General features: G+C 42.1%; 1 protein-coding gene and 1 long non-coding RNA gene across 4 annotated transcripts in view; one reads left to right on the top strand and one right to left on the bottom strand.

The window, feature by feature from the left end:
- Positions 1–8,922: 8,922 nt before the first annotated feature.
- On the bottom strand, positions 8,923–11,348 carry LOC121924300. The gene is made up of 3 exons (XR_006102565.1): positions 11,149–11,348; positions 9,780–9,915; positions 8,923–9,479 (listed from the first exon to the last, which is right to left on the bottom strand). It is a non-coding gene; the product is annotated as an uncharacterized LOC121924300 (long non-coding RNA).
- Positions 11,349–16,065: 4,717 nt separating this feature from the next.
- Positions 16,066–19,306, top strand: part of LOC121924282 (gastrula zinc finger protein XlCGF52.1-like) — a 21,899-nt gene continuing 18,658 nt past the window's right edge. The window contains exon 1 of one of the 3 annotated variants that reach the window (XM_042455608.1): positions 16,066–16,277. The gene's annotated coding sequence lies outside the window, so the exon portion shown is untranslated. The remainder of the gene's footprint in view (positions 16,278–19,306) is intronic. The other 2 variants (XM_042455603.1, XM_042455607.1) reach the window with 2 other exon arrangements.

Consider the following 19,306-nt stretch of genomic DNA (forward strand, 5'->3'; position numbering starts at 1 on the left):
GGTGCTATAAGATCTCTCTTCATACTGATTCCACAGACTTCATATTGATTCTACATAGGCGCCACCATTACGACATCAAAAATGTAAAACTTTTTTTTAAAACAACGCAAAACACATGCAATTAAAAGGAAAATGGCAATTAGACAATCCAATCTTCCCAGGGCTGTGGAAACAAACAAAGAAAAAATATTTATAGTTTTTTGTGGGTTTTTCGTGCTATGTGGCTGGAAAGGAGTTGGGTATATATACTGTGTGACCAGCCAAGCATTCTCTGAAGATGCCAGCCACAGATGCTGGCAAAATGTCAGGAAGAAAATCTTCTAGAACGTGGCCACATAGCCCGAAAAACACAAAAAACGATGGATGCCGGCCATGAAAGCCTTTGACTTCACATTGAAAAAATATTTATTTGCCCGTAGAAAGCTATCCAGAGGTTGCCAATCTGACCTCTGCGAAGAGAGCTCCAAAGCCTGGGAGCAGCTACCAAGAAGGCCCTCTCCCTTGTTCCCTCTAGATGTACCTGCAAATGTGGTGGGACAGAAAAAACAACATCCACTTAAGATGGCAGGTTCATGTGGGAGAGTGTGGTCCTTCAGATAACCTGGACTTTGTACAGTATAGGACTTTGTAGGTCATAATCAGCACTTTGAATTGTGCCGCCAACCCCTGGAGCTGTGTGCTTTCTGTAACCAGTTAATAATCTGGGGTTAATGAAGTCTCTATAAATCAGATATAAATCAGACATATTAACTGAAAATTTTTCTCATAGGTGATGAAAGAATGCTGGCAAGCAATGTGCTGCCATCTCTTCCTTTTAGCGGAGGGAAGATTGCCATGCAGCGCCATCAGTAGGAGGGAGAGTCTGGCTATTTCTGTGTCAAAAGAGGAGGGCAGACAGTAGGATAGGAATCCAGACTTTCAGGGTTATCTCCAGGTGTCCTACTTTGTGACTTCCCCTCCTGCTACACAAGCATGTCACGAGACAAATTAAAGACAAGAACTAAACATATTCCCTCATTCAGCATGGTCTCTTTTTGTTGATCATTTTTCACTTCTGTATGTAGGGTTGCCATAATGGAGGACCTCAAAACCGGGACAAATATAGGACAAGGTTTGAAAATGTAGGACATTTTTAAAAAAATTTCCTGGCTAGGAAATTAAAAAAAAAAGTCCTAGATTTTTAAACCTTGTCCTCCCCCTCCTCCTCTCGGCCTGGGAGGGAGCCTAGACCGGCTCCCAGGCCAGGAAGGGCGCAGGGAAGCTTGGCATCGCGGCAATCGCCGCGGTGCCAGGCTTCCTCCTCCTCCTTCCGGCCTGGGAGGGAGCCTAGGCCGGCTCCCAGGCCAGGAAAGAGGCGGAGGCTGTTCCTCAATCGCGGCGATCGCTGCGTTGGGAAGCGGCCTCCTCCTCCTCCGGTCTGGGAGGAAGCCTCAGCAGGCTCCAGGCCGGGAGGAGGCGGGGGCCACCCCTCATCGCAGCGATCGCCACAGTGGAAGCGGCCTCCTCCTCCCCCCTGGCCTCGCGGAGGCCTGGAGGACCCCGCGGCTGGAGAGCTCCGACGCGGGAGCGCCTCCAAGGCTCGCTGGGGCCCGGGGGGAACGTTCCGCGGCTGGAAACCGCGGAGAGCCCTCCCAGGCCTCAGCAAGGCCTTGGAGCCGCCGCGGGGGCAGAGGTGGCCGCGGTGGGCGGGGCTGTCCCGGTTTGGGCGCCAAACCAGACCGGGACCGGGATGGCACCGCCCAAACCGGGATTGTCCCACCCCCCGGCGGGATATGGCAACACTATCTGTATGCCACTTGTTACTTGAGAAATGTAAAATACATTACAGATAATTTGGGTTGGCATAAATCGTCATCTTTGGTGTATTGAAATTACAGTTTGTTCACATAGGCATTACAAACTGAATTTATTTCAATTTTTCTTTTTCCTTACAAATGGAGCTGGAAGGTCTTGAGGCGCAAGGAACATCTGAGCTGCAAAGAACCTCTCTAGCTTTCCCAGTTTATCAGGAACAGGCAAAATAGCAGGCTTTTTAATAAAATAATCATGACAGGGTGGTTTTGTTTGGTGTGTGTGTGTGTGTCTTAGATACGTTTTAACTTTTTGTATGTTTTATGCTAATTTTATACTGTTTTCAATAGATTATTATAACTGTTTTTAAAATTCTTATTACAAGGTTTTAAAATGTTTTTATCTTGCAAACTGCCTTGGTTCCCTTTCTGGGAGAATGGCGGAATAAAGATGAAATAAATATAACAAATAAAAAGAATAAAAACAGAAGAAACGATCAGCATTAGTAAGAGAAAGAAAAATATTTTGTCTCCTCCTGTTCTCTGTAATGTCAAACAGTTTCCATAAAAAGAACTAAGAAAAGGAAAGCCAGAATTCAAAGGATATAAATATCTTCTTGTATATTATTTGCACTTAGGCAGAAAAAAATGAGATGCATGGATATAGGATGGGGGACACCTGGCTTTACAAGACGATGTGTGAAAGGGATCTAGGGTGTGGTACAGACTGGCACTTTGCGGCAGCTTGGCCACATAGTAGCGTTGTGCGGGTGCAGAGCGACTACATGCCCCGCAACCCTAGTACAGGGCGGTGGCATAATCATGGCGGCCTCCCATCCACAAGGGGTCTGCCATGATGTCATAAATGTGCCGCATCCAAATGGCATGGTGCGTGTGTGATGTCTCCATGCCGCCCTGGGCAGCTTATGGTGGCCTGGTTGCGGCGCAGGAAGGAACTCTGAAACAGAGCTCCTTTTGGGCGCTCGCATCATTCTCGCAGCAACCAAACGGCTGTAGGAACAATGCCAGGGAGAAAAGAGCTGGGCGGCCCCTTTCTCCCATGGCTCTGGCTCCCGGGGTGACCAGGGGCATGAAGTTCCATGCACACCCCTTTTCCGGGTTTTGCCGCTTCTTTGTGGTCTGGAAAAACTCCGGATTGGGGTCACAGGTTTGCCAGTGAGGCTAACCTGCCCCCAATCTGAAGCAAAAAGGGGCGCCACAGACCCACCCCTTTGGCGCAGTCTGTACCATGCCTAGACCACAAGATGAACACGAGTCAGCAATGTGATGCAGCTGCTAAAAAGGCCAATGCGGTTTTAGGCTGCATCAATAGAACTATAGTGTCTAGATCAAGGATAGTATTAATGTCACTATTCTGCTGTGGTCAGGCCCCACCTTGAATATTGTGTCCAGTTCTGGGCACCACAATTCAAAAAGGATGTTCAGAAACTGGAGTGTGTCCAGAGGAGCGCAACCATGGAAATTATGCCATATAAGGTCGACACATGTATGATTTGGTGCTTCTATCTATGTGTGATTTTCAACATGTATGAAAAACTGAATGAAAAGCATAGACAGGACCACCTGAGTGATCTGAAGATCAGAATCAAACACACCGTTGAATTAAACAAATCAGTACAAAAGATGGACAGTTATTGTGTGATGATACCTGAATCCATAAACCTGTAAAAGTCACTGGGGAAGTAATGGCTGGAATCCCAGATCATAGAATCATAGAGTTGGAAGAGACCACAGTCCAACTCCCTGCCATGCAGGAATACACAAACAAAAAAAGCTTCATTTATATACCTCTTAATACTGAACTAGCTGTGTCTAAGCAGTTTACAACTGTAAGCTAATTTGCCCCCAACAATCTGGGTACTCATTTTAGCGATCTCCTCAGAAGGATGCAAGCCTGAGTCGAGCTTGAGCTCTTTCACTGGTCTTGAACTTATGGTTTTGAGTGAGTGGCTGCTGTACAGGCATTTAACCACTGCCCCACCAGCATGAGATTTATATATGTATAAACACCATAGTTATGATGTTACACAGTGAATCACAGGCTGACTGCCCCCCCCCCCCGGGCCATGTTTAATTGATTGGTTTCCTTTTGTTGAGTGCATTGAAAATGTATGAATGCCTCCGCAATGTCATACTGGCCTTTGGCATCAAATTCAACCATAAGAGTAAAATAGTTTAGAGAGTTTTAGGGTAACTAGTTATCTTTTCAACACTGCCTCCACATCCTATAATTTGAATGTCTTATTGGCAGTCGCCTTGGTTTTCTGTTTGACTTTATAATTATGTTGTGTTTTTCCTGCAATAAACCCAATTAGAGAAGAGTAATATTCATTTGAGAATCATCACAGTGGTTTGAGCGTTGGACTAGGGAAGTCACACTCTCTCAGCCTCAGGGGAAGGCAAAGGCAAAGCTCCTCTGAACAAATCTTGCCAAGAAAACTCCATGATAGGTTTGCCTTGGACGGAGTCAACATAAGTAGGAAACAACTTGAAGGGACATAAAAACAACAACAAGGTTTGCCTGGTAATCCAAAGGTTTTACCTAAGTGGGAGAGGAAGGGGAGGAGTGCCCTTGCCAAGCTTTGCTCTGAGCCTCGGGCAGCAAGAAGTCCTGGGTTGGCACCAAACACAGTGGGCCCTCCACATTCGCTGGGATTAGGGGCACAGGATTCCTTGGAAGCGGAAAAACGCAAATAAACAGAGTTTTTAAACCTGAGAGAACACCTTTCTAGAAATCTCTAGTGGTCAACATCCGCTAGAGGTTGACTATAGAACCATGCTGAAGGACCTACAAATGCCCGGAGAAGTCTTCTAAGAATTTATAGGTTCTCCTATAAACATACAACTCTATGGTCAACATCCAGTAGAGTGCCCCAGAAGACCTATACATTTCTAGATTATTTAACCTAAAGTAATTTGAAAGGAGGATCCTAGACATGGGGGGACAGAAGAGGGGGGTTACTTTCTGCCCCACTTTTTTCATAGCGGGAGGGGTCCCATTTGGTTTTTTGGGCTAGTCTCTCCAAAGCCTTCTTTTCCAGACTTTGCAGTGTTGCATTTGGGGAAAAGGAAGATGTGTGGGGCAGGAAAAGCCTCTGCCATTTGATGGATGCATTCAATCAAGGAAGCCAGGGCTGCTGCCTTGACTTTGCAAGGCCTCAGCTGCTGAATCCCTTAGAGGTCTCTCATTCATTCCTAGGTCAAAGCTGCCTTGATTGGAAGACAGTAAACAAAAAGAGCCTGGTTGAGACTTGGAGGTTGGTTTAGGCTTAGTGCTTTAGGGTTTCTTTTCCCAGGGATACCTTGCTATGAGAGATGCCTCCTTTTTCAGGCACATCTTAGGGTCGTTGTAAGTCGAAAACAACTTGGAGGCACCAATTACAATAAAGCCTGCCCTTTTATTTTGTATCAATTAAAAATAAAAACAGTAAAAACTACATAGTTTAAATTCAGCTGTATTTCAAACCTTCATGCTAGTCTGACAATCCACATGGGCGGCAGGAATAACAACAATTTATTTTCATCCCTTAGGATCAAGGCAGCTTACGACTACCATAAAATTCAGACAATACAAATAAATCCTGCTATGCCCTCTCTCCTTGCACATATGACATAATAATTCAACATATCATAATAAACTATAAGTTAAATCATTAAAACAGTTAGTTAAACAGTCAGAAACAGGAAGAAAAGAGATATGTGAGGTAATCAGTAGGAAGTAATCAGAAGAATAGTATGTATCAGCGGGGTGACCAAGCGAATTGTTCAGGAAAGGCCTGTCAAAAGATCTGTCGTGATGGCCCTTTTGAAGTCATCCTGTTTAGTAATGAATCAGATCTCCTCCGACAGGCCATTCCATCGTTTGGGAGCGACAGATTAAAAGGTCCTCTGGGTAACTGCAGTCAAGCTAGTATTTTTAAAAAATTTAATTCTTAAGATTGAGCCTTTTTTTCTAACTGGAAAGATCCATTCAACAAAGGCTCACTTTTGTTACCATCTCCTGCAAGAAGAGAATAATAAAATAAATAAATAAAACTTTTATTTATATCCCGCTTTTCTGTTACAGGACAATCAAAGCGGCTCACAATATATTAAAATCCACATTCACAAAACTATGTCCCAAATTCCCCCCCTTAAAACAGGATTAAACATGTACAATTAAAATATCTATTAAAACACAATAAAATACAATAATAATAATACAGGGACAGAGTGGTGGGCTGATACACGATGCAGGGGCAGTCATTCTGTGGCCGGGCACTTTTATTCAGGAAAGGTCTGAAAGAAGAGATCTGTCTTGAGAGCTTTTTAAAAGCTGTCTAAGCTGGCAATTTGACGGATCTCGTCCGGCAGGCCATTCCATAGTTTGGGAGCAATTGCAGAGAAGGCCCCCTGGGAGGTAGCAGTTAGTCTGGTCTTTAAAGGATGCAATAGAAAAATAGCATTGTGTGCTATATAGAGAAAGGCACTACTATCCATCTGAACCTGCACTTAATAATAATAAATAAACCGCCCTTCCAAAGATCAGGGCAGTTGACAACATAAAATCAATAAAAACACAGCGTATACATCAACGTTAAAACAAATACACAGAAACAGCATAAAACCCCCGTTAGCCAGTCCTCTTTGCCACAGAAGAGGAGGGAGGCCCACTGGACTTTAATCGGGGAATGCAAGCTGAAATAGAAAGGTTTTCAGATCCTTTCTAAATTGGGCCAGGGAGGTGGCCGAGCGGAGCTCTGTGGGCAGCATGTTCCAAAGGGCCGGGGCGGCGATGGAAAATGTCTTCCTCACAGTGGAGGTCAACCTAGCCCCTGACACCCTAAGTAGTTGCTGCCCAGATGTTCTGAGGGTGCGGGACGGAATGTACGGGGAGAGGCGGTCCTTCAGGTATCCTGGGCCCAAGCCATTTAGGGCTTTATAGGTCATCACCAACACCTTATATTGTGCCCGGAAGCGACTCGGCAGCCAATGCAGATCTTTGAGCACCGGTGTAATATGGCTGGCCCTGGAGGTTCCAGTGACCAGCCTAGCTGCCATATTCTGTACCATTTGTAGCTTCCGGGTTTGGTATAAGGGTTGCCCCATGTAGAGTGCGTTGCAGAAATCCAATCTCGAGGTTACCAGAGCGTGTACTACCGTTTCAAGGTCCCTCTGGGCCAGGTATGGGCGCAGCTGGCGAATAAGCCGAAGCTGATAACAGGTGTTCCTGACCGTTGCATTCACCTGAGCAGTCAGGTGAAGCGACGAGTCAAGAAACACCCCCAGACTGCGCAAAGAGTCCTTCACAGGGAGCGTGACCCCGTTCAGGACAGGTGGAACTACCGCCATTCCTGGACCAGGGGAACCTATCACAAGTACCTCCGTTTTCTCTGGATTCAGTTTGAGTCGGTTTTCCCTCATCCAGCCCATTACTAACTCCAGACAGGCCACGAGAGGAGAGACGCCATCCCCGGTCACTGCATCAGTCGGAGACATAGAGAAAATGATTTGGGTGTCATCAGCGTACTGATAACCCCGCGCCCCATGTCTCCGGATGATCTCTCCCAGCGGTTTCATGTAAATGTTAAATAGCATGGGAGACAGAATGGCTCCTTGAGGGACCCCAGTTATAAGGGTCCTCTCATCGGAGCACACGTCTCCCAGCTGCACCATCTGGGACCTCCCAGAGAGGTAGGACCGGAACCACTGGAGCGCAGAGCCCCCGATTCCCACCTCTGCCAGGCGCCCCAGAAGGATACCATGGTCTATGGTATTGAAAGCCGCTGAGATGTCCAAGAGCACCAACAGGGACACGCTTCCCCTGTCGATGCCCAGACGGAGATCATCGACCAAGGCGACCATGGCCGTCTCAACCCCGTAACCCGTCCGGAAGCCAGTTTGAAATGGGTCCAGATAATCCGTTTCATCCAAGACCGCCTGAAGCTGGATTGCAACCGCCCTCTCAATCACCTTCCCCAAAAATGGAAGCAGCGTAACAGGCCGATAATTATTATGTACCAGGGGGTCGAGGGAGGGCTTTTTTAATAAAGGTTTTACGATGGCCAATTTTAGTTCAGATGGAAATTGCCCTTCCCTCAAGGATGTATTAATAATCCGGCATAACAATAAATAATACCTCACTAATAATAAATAACTTCACTAATAATAAAATAATTAATACCTTAATTTCACCAGAGCTCCTGAGCCACTGTACAATGGATAGGAACATTATTATTATTATTATTATTATTATTAATATAGCACTGTATATTAGCACAGCGCTGTACATAAAATATATAAATAATAAAATTGATTAAATATTAAATATACACATAAAAACATTTCAAAGCAGATAAAAACCTCTATTTATAAATAGCTTTAAAACCACAGGCTTTCATGCCTTCCTTCCCTTGAGAGTTTGTGCTTCTCAGTCTTCCTCTCATTGTTAGCAGGAAAAGGAGTTGGACGAAAGACTTCCAACTTTCTGAAAAAGACTTTGGGGGGCTTTTCCCCTCCCCATGCATCATCCTATCCTTTTCCTCCCCATGTTCAGCGCTAGATAATGCCTTTGTGCACACTAGAAGGCCCACACAGGAAGCCATATAAATGCATGGAGTCGGGGAAGATGCCTTAACTGATAACAGAACCCCATTCAACATCAAGTAAGGCACACAGGGGAAAGACCATATATGTGCCTGGGAGTGTACAAAGTACCAATAATTTCCACACAGGGTGTGGAAAGTCATGGCGTAAGTCTCACTTCACAGCAGAGAATCTACCCATGTGAGAAACTAGTTACATGTTTGGAATGTGGATAGAACTTCAGTAACAGCAAAATGTCCTTTCACATCAAAGAACCCATACAGATGAGAAATCATAGTAAAGCTTCACTTGTAGATAAGCTTTACTCAAGGTGTTCCTTGACATACATCTAAGAATCCACACTGGGGAATGGATGGAAACAGGTTGTAGCTATAATTTTAAAAAATCCTACTTATCCAATTTATATTGGAGTGTGGAAACAATTTCAACTATCTGTCAAAGAATCCACATAAACAAGAAAGCCTATCTTTACTTCTGGCGACCATATGAATGACAGAGCACCAGGGTCCCTGGTCATCACCAACTCTGCTCAGATCTATTAAAAGGCTTCAGAAGTGGTTTACTATCTTATGTGCAGTACTAGCTCCTCTAGAGTTAGCTCTCACTGCTGTTGTCTGAAAACATCTGTCAGTGAGTAGTAGTGGGGAATGATACTTGCAGATGATCTATCTGAGATAACAACATCGGCTCCATAGCTAACTCTAAAGGAGCTAATACAGGTTGAGTCTATAGGAGGACAAAGAGGGTTTTAAAAACCTTAGACCAAAACTCTGGCAACAATTCCAACTTGGTGAAGAATGGATGAACTGAATTCAGAGAAGAAAGATGTTTTGTTGTTTGGGGTTCTGGTGATTAATAGGTATTGAGTATAATTTTGGGGGGTGCCAAATTCTTCTTCCTTGTAAGAAACCAAGCCTGAACTGAAGTCCAGGTTTCTCTGGATATCTGATATCTCTTCTGAAGGATCCTGTAGCAGCTACAAGGGACTTGCATCAGTGATACAGGAGTACTGTATGCTCTTTCTTCAAGAAAACCAAGCCTTCATTTCTCATTTTCTCCATTTCTCTAGGCATCAGGTTCTTACTGAAAAGAGAAAGATATAGACAAGTTGGAGTGAGTTCAGAAGAAGGCAATGAAAATGTCAAGAGGTAAGGAGAACAAACACAGGAGGAGAAGTTGAAGGAGCTGGGTATGTTCAGCTCGAAAGAGAAGATGGAGTGATTTCACTCTTTAAATACCTCAAGGACTGACAGAGAGGCTTAACTGCTACTCCAAAGGGTAGGACCAGGCCTAATGGTTTTAAATTATAAGAGGACAGATTTCAATTGAACATGAGAAGGACCTTCTTGATAGTAAGAGTGGTTCAACAACAGAACTAGTTACCCAGAGCGATGATGGAGTCTCCTTCTTTGGTCATCTTCTAGAAGAGGTTGGAAAGCCACCTCCTGGGAATGCAAGTCCTGCACTGAGCAAAAGATTCAACTCTATGGTCCACAAGGCCCCTTCCAGCTCTAGGATTCTATGAAGCATTAAATCAGAAAAACAACAGAATCAGCCATAGCAAAATACACATCATGTGCCCAGATCGTTCTAAATTTTAATGAACTGCGAGAAATATCTTGAACAAAACAGAAAGAGTTTTTGTTCTAAGCTTTAAACATACATATAAACAAGAGTAAACTAATATAAAAAGTATATTAATCCTATCAACTTAATAATATTATTATTATTTGTTTTATTTATATACCATAGCAGTGAACAGCAAGTAAGCTAATTTGCCCCCAACAGTCTGGGTACTCATTTTAGCAACCTTGGAAGGATGCAAGCCTGAGTCAAGCTTGGGCCCTTTTGCTGGTCTTGAACTCGCAACCTTGTGGGTTTGAGTGAATGGCTGCAGTACAGGCATTTAACCACTGTGTCACCAGGGCTCCTTAATCCTGAAGTGCATCAGAACTGTTGCACTGTTCTAATGTGTTAAATAGTTTTCATAGCCTTTTGTTCTGTATCCATTAAAATTTAAATTACCATGGTTTTAAGTTGCTTCAACTGATTTTACTCACACCCTGCCTTGAGACTGTAGGACATAGGGAGGGATTCAAGCAAGCAGACATGGTATAGTGGTTTAAGTGTTGCAATAGGACTCTGGGGGACTAGAGTTCAAATCCCCGCTTGGTCAGTGGAAACCCACTGAGATCTTGGGCAAATCACACACTCTCAGCCTCAGAGGAAGGCAATGGCAAATTCCCTCTAAACAAAGTCTGCTAAGAAAACTCTGGGATAGGTTAAGGCACACAACAAGCAAATATAACTTGCGTATAAAAGTTGTAAATTATAAATTATAAAAAAATAACTATAGATAGATAAAATTACAGTAACATTGTTATTGAGAGATACATTTCTACATTATGACAACAAATAATTATCCCCAACAGTATAAAACTGCAGTTTGCTAATAAAGAGTTTTCTTTTCCTAAAATGGGGAAAATCAGTAACATTTTAGTAATGAGTAACACATACTTACCACTCTTGACTACTCAGCTTTTCCCCTCAAACAATAAATAAACTCACCCAAAACAAAGAGGATTTTCAATCTCAACATGCCAATTTTTCAGTCTTCTACAGCCCAAATAAGCTAAGGCCCTAAAAAGGAGCTTTATATACTTCTAAGTCCTAACTGGAAACAGCTGGTATTATTGCTTTAATATCAAAAGGCTCATTGAGGAAAACAGGAGTTCTTGATTTTAAAATTCACCTGGCTTTATTCTTAAAGGGAATTCTCCTTTTAACTTTTCCTTCTTTTGACTCCAGAGAAAGACATTTCATTCCACAAGGTTTATGCTACTGAACTGACGGTACTCCCATGTTCTAATGTTTAATAATATTACTAATAGGTTTGCCTGATCAATTTTTGTAGTGTCTTGTGGTTCTTCCACCATGTAGCAGCTTCTGTAATCACAAATTTACATGAAACACATTATTATATGCTGTAAAATTAGAGCATTTCCAGGCAGAATTTAAAGTGCTAATTACAGATTCCAGCATCCACAGGTTGAAAATATTAAAAAAAAAAAAGATATAAATTCCAAAAAGCAAACGTTGATTTTGCTATTTCTATATAAGGGATACCCTTTAATACGCCTTTGTATTTAATGGGACTTGAGCATCCACAGATTTTGTTATCCATGGGACAACCTGGAACCAAACCGCAGCAGATACCAAGGGCCTACTGTACTACTCAGGCCCAGACTACTTGTAGGTCTGTATTTTCCCATACAAACCTGTCCATGTTTTGATATCTTTGGAGAGGCCCTTTTATGTGCACCCCCCTCACCCTCACAGGTATATCTCATGGAAATACAGGACGGAGGAAGTGCCTTTTCAGTGGCTGCCCTCAGGCTCTGGAACTTGCTTCTTTGAGAGTTCAGACTGGCATCCTCCATACTATCTTTCCACAAGCAGGTAAACTCCTTTTTATACTTGCAGGACTTTTGGGGATCGATCACACAAGGCCAGTCCTGCTTAAACAGTGTGCTGGATTTATTTTTATTATTTTTAAAATTAATTTACAGTATTTGTATTTATACCGCACTCTTTAGAAATGCTCTCAAAATGGCTTACAAATTTTTAATTACAGTTCCCTGCTGAAAGGGCAATTAAGGCCCATTAACTATACAAAGCACCTGTTCCTGGTGTAAGTGCAAACAGCTAAAACTGGTTTGTTGACATGGAGCAATACAGCAGTCTGTTTTTGGGATGAGAGCCTGCATGTTGTAGTGGTTTGCGTGTTAGACTCCGACTCTGGAGACCAAGGTTGAATTCCTGACTCAGCCATGGTAACCCACCTGGTGATATTGGGCAAGCCACACTCTCTCAGCCTCAAAGGAAGGCAAAGGCAACCCCACTCTGAATAAATCTTGCCAAGAAAATGCAGCAATAGGGTCACCTTAGGGGAGGCATGAGTTCGAAATGACTTGAAGGTGGCACACACCACAATATTTTTCGATTCTCTTTAGGGGTATTGTTTCAGGGACTGTCACCCTGAGTATATGCAGTTCAAGAGTTACCACTGGGTGCAGGAGGGTAGCGTAGTGGTTTGAGTGTTCGACAGCTCTGGAGACCAGAATTTGATTCCCAGCTTGGCCATGAAACCAACTATGTATGGCAAGTCACTCTCTCTCAGCCTCAGGGGAAGGCAATGACAAACCTCCTCTGAACACATCTTGCCAAGAAAACCCTATAATAGGTTTGCCGCCACCATAAGTCGGAAATGACTAGAAGCATGCAACAAGCAGGAGGGAAGCTGTGTGACAAGTCTTAACTGGATCCAGTAAAGTGACCATTGGTCCCAGGCTGGATGAAATTGATTGTGAACTGAAGCTGAAGCTGTGACTGGCTTGACTTGTGTGACTGTCAATCTTAGAATGCAGATCTAATTTTGAGGACTGCTGATTGGGTCACAGAATCATAAGTTGTAGGAAACTTCAATGGCCATCAAAACAAACAAAACAGCTTCATTTCTATACTGCTTCATACTGAACTAACCGTGTCTGACCAGAGTAGAATAGCGTGGCATTATTACTTCCCTTGATCTAGACACTATACTTCTATTGATGAGGCCTAGAACCACATTGGCTTTTTTAGCTGCTGCATCACACTGCTGACTCATGTTCAACTTGTGGTCTACTAGGATTCCTAGATCCCTTTCAAATACTAGTCTTGTTAAGCCAGTTCAGTGGTGGAGAATGTGAGAGATGGTAGTGTGAATCTCCCAAGGTAAGTAATTAATGTTCTAGGCAGAAGTTGAAACAGTTCACCAGCCTACGTCATCCGCCCCACGCAACGTCTAGCAGAAAAAGAAATTAACCTTAAGTCTTCTCCTTAAGGTATATAAAAGTAGTTTTACTCACACAAATTATGTTTATTATTATTTATTTTATTAATATGCTGCCTTTTTTCCATTAGCAACTTGAATTATTCCTTTTGTTCTCTTTTGAATAATATCATGGGGTCACCATGAGTCGACGTCTGCTTGAAGGCAGTTAACATCAACAACAAAAAATTGAGAAAAAGTATAAGAAAATGTACTAAGGCTGGCACAGTTTGAAGATATAATCCAGAAATCTGATTCTTGTTTGTAGTCCTCAATTGCCATCACCTTTTCCTCTGAAAGAAATTTGCTTCCTCAAATTTGTGCTGGGTGAGATCGGTTGGCACCATGGCTGAGCCATGGAGGGATTTTTAGGGACGGGTACAGTTTTTGGCAATACGGCCCTTCTGGTCACATAAAAAGCACTGGATTTCTAATTGGTTCTTGCGTGGAAATTTTGGCCGACCTTTCCTGTTGACTGAATAGTTTGATCTATTTTGGTTGCAGAAAGAGGCTGATGCTGTCACTTCAGTACATTCAAATCTAAGCCGTGTGAGAACATCCAAAAATGTAAGGGATCTTATCTCACCCAGCATAGAAATGAAACCATCAAACTGCTTTCCTAAGGTCACAAGAAGATTTATCGTCTTTAGTTCATCAGTGAACTTAGCTCCGTTTAATTCCAAATTATCAAAAATTTTAAACAAGTTGGCAATATGTGTTTCATAGTTGTCCTTGGACTCAAGCTTCTGTTCCGTTAACTTTCTCATCCACATTACCCCGCATCCAACACATCTGTAGCCAAATGCTTGTTGAAGAGTATCCAACATTTCTTTAGCCGTGTTACAGTCTTTCACCAAAATTAATTGATCTTTTGCCAAACAATTACGTATTAGATCCTGGGCTACAGAATCCTTTCTCTCCCAGTCAGTGGCATCTTCTCCTACTGGTTTTTCCTTTTTAATGCATTCATAAACGCTGTGAACAGTTAAATAAGCCTCAATTCTTATCTTCCAATAGCAGTAATTACTCCTGGTCAGTCTTTCGTCGCTTTGATGGGACATTTTGCTTGCTTATTGATTCAGAAAACTGAACAGCCCAAGAGGATCAAAAAGGAAAAAGAAAATATAGTTAGTGCGCATATTTGGAAGGGTGGAGGTAGGGTGTAATCTTATGAAAAATACACAAGAGGAAACTAAAGGCCAAACAATCTTGCCTGGGGTCCAAAATCCTGTTGGGAAATATGATAGAAATTTCATACATCGCAACGTACAAAATATGTTATAAACTGATGTGTGTTTTAGCTGATGTCTTTGTTTGTTAATTGTTATTGTCCACCGCCTTGATCCATGGGGAGATGCGTATAAGAAATAAATATATTATTATCATACAGGTTATATCCCCTTTATCCGAAATGCTTGGGACCAGGGGTGTTTGGGATTTTAGATATATATTTTTTTTGGATTTTGGAATGCCTGTATTTGGAGATATATTCATAAGGAGAGCCAGTGTGGTGCAGTGGTTGAGCATTGGACTATCACTCTGAGACCACTCTGAAACTCTCTCTGAAGAAACTTGCCATGAAAAGCATTAGGGTCACCATAATTCAGAAATGACTCGAAGGCACATGATAACAACATGCTTTGAGCACAGGACTAGGACTCTGGAGACTAGGGTTTGAATCGCTGCTCAACCATGAAACCCAGTGAGTGGCCTTGGTCAAGTCACACTCTCTCAGCCTCAGAGAATGGCAACAGCAAACCCTCTCTGAAGAAACTTGTAGAGAAAAAAAATGATAGGTTCACTTTAGGGTTTCCATAAGTCAGAAACAACTTTATGGCACCCAGCGAGAACATAATGAACAACCTTAGAGATGGGATCCAAGTTCAAACACAACATTCATGTATGTTTCATATATACACATAGCCTGAAGGTAATTTGATACAATATTTTAAATCTGTGCATGAAACAAAATGTGTGTACATCAAATCATCAGAAAGCAAAGGTGTTGCTACCTCAAGCTATCAGATAGCTTAACGGCTATTCTAAAAGGCAAAACTAAAAATAATGTTGGCAAAAAATGGGAATGCTTAAAGATTTTTGGAGAGAAAAGGGGTTTAAAGTTGATTTAGAAGAAAGAAAATTATGGTTTGGTAATTAAATAAGAAATTAAGTTAGATGTATATATTATACGATATAAATTGAACTTCGGTATGATATAACAGAAAGGGGAAGTCAAATTATTCTTTTTTTGGGGGGGTGACTGTGATTATTAAGAAGTACTAAGATAGAAAGAAATAACTAACTTTAATCATTAAGTTTGTTATTGAAAATGTGTTGCTGTTGAAGAGTAGTCTTGGTTTGTTTTGTCATATGTGTGAATGTGAGTTTTTATGTTTCAATAACATTTAATTAAAAAAGCCACTTATGAAAAAAGTTTTGGTTTTTTAAATATTTTGGATTTCAGGAATTCTGGATAAGGGAGGCTCTCCTTGTACTACTGGATCCCTCAAATAAAAACATTAAGGAACTAGGCAGAATCATTCAGGAACTAATACTCAATCCACCAAAACATAAGGTCTAGGGGAGAAAGAAATCAGTCTTTATATATACATACATATATATATATATATAGTATATAAAAGTCATTTTTCTCACACAAATCTTTGTGGGTGATCACACCAGGTTCCTCTCTTTGAAGAAATCTTACAGAAAAGAAAGTTGTATCAGAGCAGTTGGAGCTTTCCACCTAGAGATGCTCTTCTGCCATGTGCTTCCATGGAGGACAGACGAGACCATAGGGAACAGAGGAAGGCTGGGCAAGGCAGCAGGAAGGAAATGGTGTGGACTTTGGTCCTCCAGGTATTTTGGACTTCAACTCCCAGAAGCCCCAGCCAGTGCAGCCAACACTCAGGAATTCGGGGAGCTGAAGTCCCAAACAACTGGAGGACCAAAAGGTGCCATAAAGATGTCTTCTTGGCTGAACTCCTAGAGAGTAACCTGCAATCTAAATGGTGTGTGTGTGTGTAGGGTGACCAGGGGTCCTCCTTTTCCAGGGCATGTCCTCCATTTCAGCCTTCTGTCCAGGAGGAATTCCAAAAGGCTCTCCATTTTGAGCAGGATTAAGAAGCATGGGTTTATATTTATATGAGTGTTTTTAGCTTTTATGTGGTCATGCCCTCCATTTTTCTTGAATGTCCTACATTGGGTTTGCCATTGCCATCCTCTAAGGCTGAGAGAGTGTGACTTGCCCAAGGTCACCCAGTGGGTTTCCATGGCCAAGCTAGGATTCAAACCCTGGGCTCCGGAGTCATAGCCCAGTGCTCAAACCACTACATCACACTGCCTTGCTCTCAGGGTTTTCTTAGGCAAGAGATACTCAGAATTGCCAATTCCTTCCTCTAAAATAGAGCCTACAGCACCCGGGATTGCTTGGTGGTCTCCCATCCAATGACTAACCAGAGCTGACGCTGCTTAGCTTCCAAGATAAGATTGGAACAGGTGCCTTTTTGGGTATTTAGGTGGCAACCGAGATACCTTTGAATATATGTAAATAGGAGAGCAGTGTGATGTAGTGCTTTGGTTGCTGGACTACTGGAGAACAGGTTTGGATTCTAGAAATCATAGCATCCTAGAGTTGAGAGAGACCCCCAAGGGCCATCCAATTCAACCCCATTCTGCCATGCAGGAAGGCACCGTCAAAGTGTTTGATAGCTGAATACGCTGTCTGAGTTTAAAAGAGCATTAAAAGACCCATCTCTTCCCACAAGCTTATCCAGATTATTTTTAAACTGGGAATTTTAAATGTGGATTGTTTTAATATGTGTATATTTTTGAATGTTAATTGTTTTTGTTCCCTGCCTTAATCCACATGGAGAGGTGGCTAAGAAATAATTATTATTAATAATAATTTCTTACCTGCCTCTCCCCATCGAGGTGGGGAACAACAATTAATATTATTATTATTACAGCTCCCCTAACAGATGGCCATCCAATCTCTGTTTAAAAACCCCTAAAGAAGGAGACTCCGCCACACTCCTAGGCAGCCTATTCTACTACAAAAAGCTCTTATTGTCAGGTAGCTCTTCCATTGTTCCAGCTCCTGTTCTCTGGAGAAGCAGAAAACAAGCTTGCTCCACCCTCAGTAGGACACCTCCTTCAAATACTTAATATATAATCCTTTTAATATGTAATCGCGCCAAATCTTGCCAAGAAAACTCAGTTATAAGCTTGCCTTAGGATTGCCGTAAATCAGAAATGACTTGAAGGCAGAGAACAACAACAACAACAAAGCCATTTTGAGTCTCATTATTGACACAAAGTCAGGATATGGAGGGCAACTCCCTCAGAGTGTAGAGGAGTCTCCTTCCTTGGAGGTCTTTAAACAGAGGCTGGATGGCCATGTGTCGGGGATGCTTTGATTGTGATTTCCTGCATGGCAGAATGGGGTTGTACTGGATGGCCCTTGTGGTCTCTTCCAACTCTGTGATTCTATGAAGTTTTTTGTGTGTTTTTTTGGGTCACATGGTCATGTTCTGGAAGAGTTTATTCCTGACGTTTCACCTGCATCTGTGGCTAAGGCTAAACATCAGCCATAAATTCTTCCACAACATGGCCATATAGCCCAAAAAACCCACAAAAAAATATACATGCCATCCATGAAAGCCATCAACTTCACACTCAGGATATAAATATTCTAGGATTTCCTCTGTTTGGCAGAAAAGAAATAAAGGCAAAAGCGGCAGAGCCTCACTTGGCACCAGCCTCCTAGCATAATTGTAAGCACAATACTTTAACAGTTACATTTTGATTCACTTAGAAATTGGGAATTCTGGAAATTCTAGTGCAAAAGGCCATTTTTCTAAACAAAAGAAGCAAAAGGTCACACAGTGGCTTCTCATTTAGGAACTTGGTGAATCTACTCTGGGTTTTAATTTGGACTATAAAGGATGTATTCCAGGTGCTGATCCTTATGTTCAAAAACAGGTGTAGCCATTCAGTAACCCTCCACAGGCCTGGGGTGCAGTAGCAGCAGAACTCAATGAAGCATGCATAACACTGAACCTTGATGGTTTGGTCCTGTTGGATTCTGCTGTTGGTGGAAGCTGGGGCTTCCATGTTAATGATGAAATAAGTCCACTCTGGGTTTTGTCAGCATTTAAAATTTTAGTAGTTTTTTGTGGGTTTTATTGGGCTATGTAGCTATGTTCTAGAAGAGTTTATTCCTGACATTTCGCCAGCATCTGTGGCTGGTCTCTTCAGAGCATTCTCTGAAGATGCCAGCCACAGAGGCACGCGAAACATCAGGAAGAAACTCTTCTAGAACATGGCCAGATAGTCCGATAAAATCCACAAAAAAAACCTATGGATGCCGGCCATGAAAGCCTTTGACTTCACATTAAAATGTTAGTGTTGGAATCCCTCAGACAGCCATGGAAATCCACTGAATGAGTCAAGTCACATTTTCTCAGCCTCAGGGGAAGCCAAAGGCAAATCCACTCTGAACCAATCTCGCCAAATCTTGCCTTTGAGTCATCATAAATCAGAAACGACCTAAATTTTTTAGAATACCAGTCCCAGTAATGGGGAGATATAACTATAATAGAAATGAATTAAATAATTAAATAATTATATATATATATATATATATATATATATATATATATATATATATATATTATGTAGAGGTACTAATCACAATTGTAATGTTTGAATATATTTACATTGGTGCAGTACTTTGAGCCAAATGGAAATTACAGTGGGAAAATGTACATAAAATTGTAGGATAAACAATATATTTATTGTGAAGTCGAAGGCTTTCATGGCCAGCAGCCATAGTGGGTTTTTCGGGGTATGTGGCCATGTTCTAGAAGAGTTTATTCCTGACATTTTGCCAGCATCTGTGGCTGGCATCTTCAGGGAATATATCTATTTAATACAGAGATACCAAATTCTTTTCCACATCAGTATTCTCTGAAGGTGCCAGCCACAGATATTGGAGCAACGTCAGGATTAAATTCTTCTAGAACATGGCCGCATATCC

This window comes from Sceloporus undulatus, chromosome 2, assembly GCF_019175285.1.
Source record: "Sceloporus undulatus isolate JIND9_A2432 ecotype Alabama chromosome 2, SceUnd_v1.1, whole genome shotgun sequence".
Lineage (NCBI taxonomy): Eukaryota > Metazoa > Chordata > Lepidosauria > Squamata > Phrynosomatidae > Sceloporus > Sceloporus undulatus.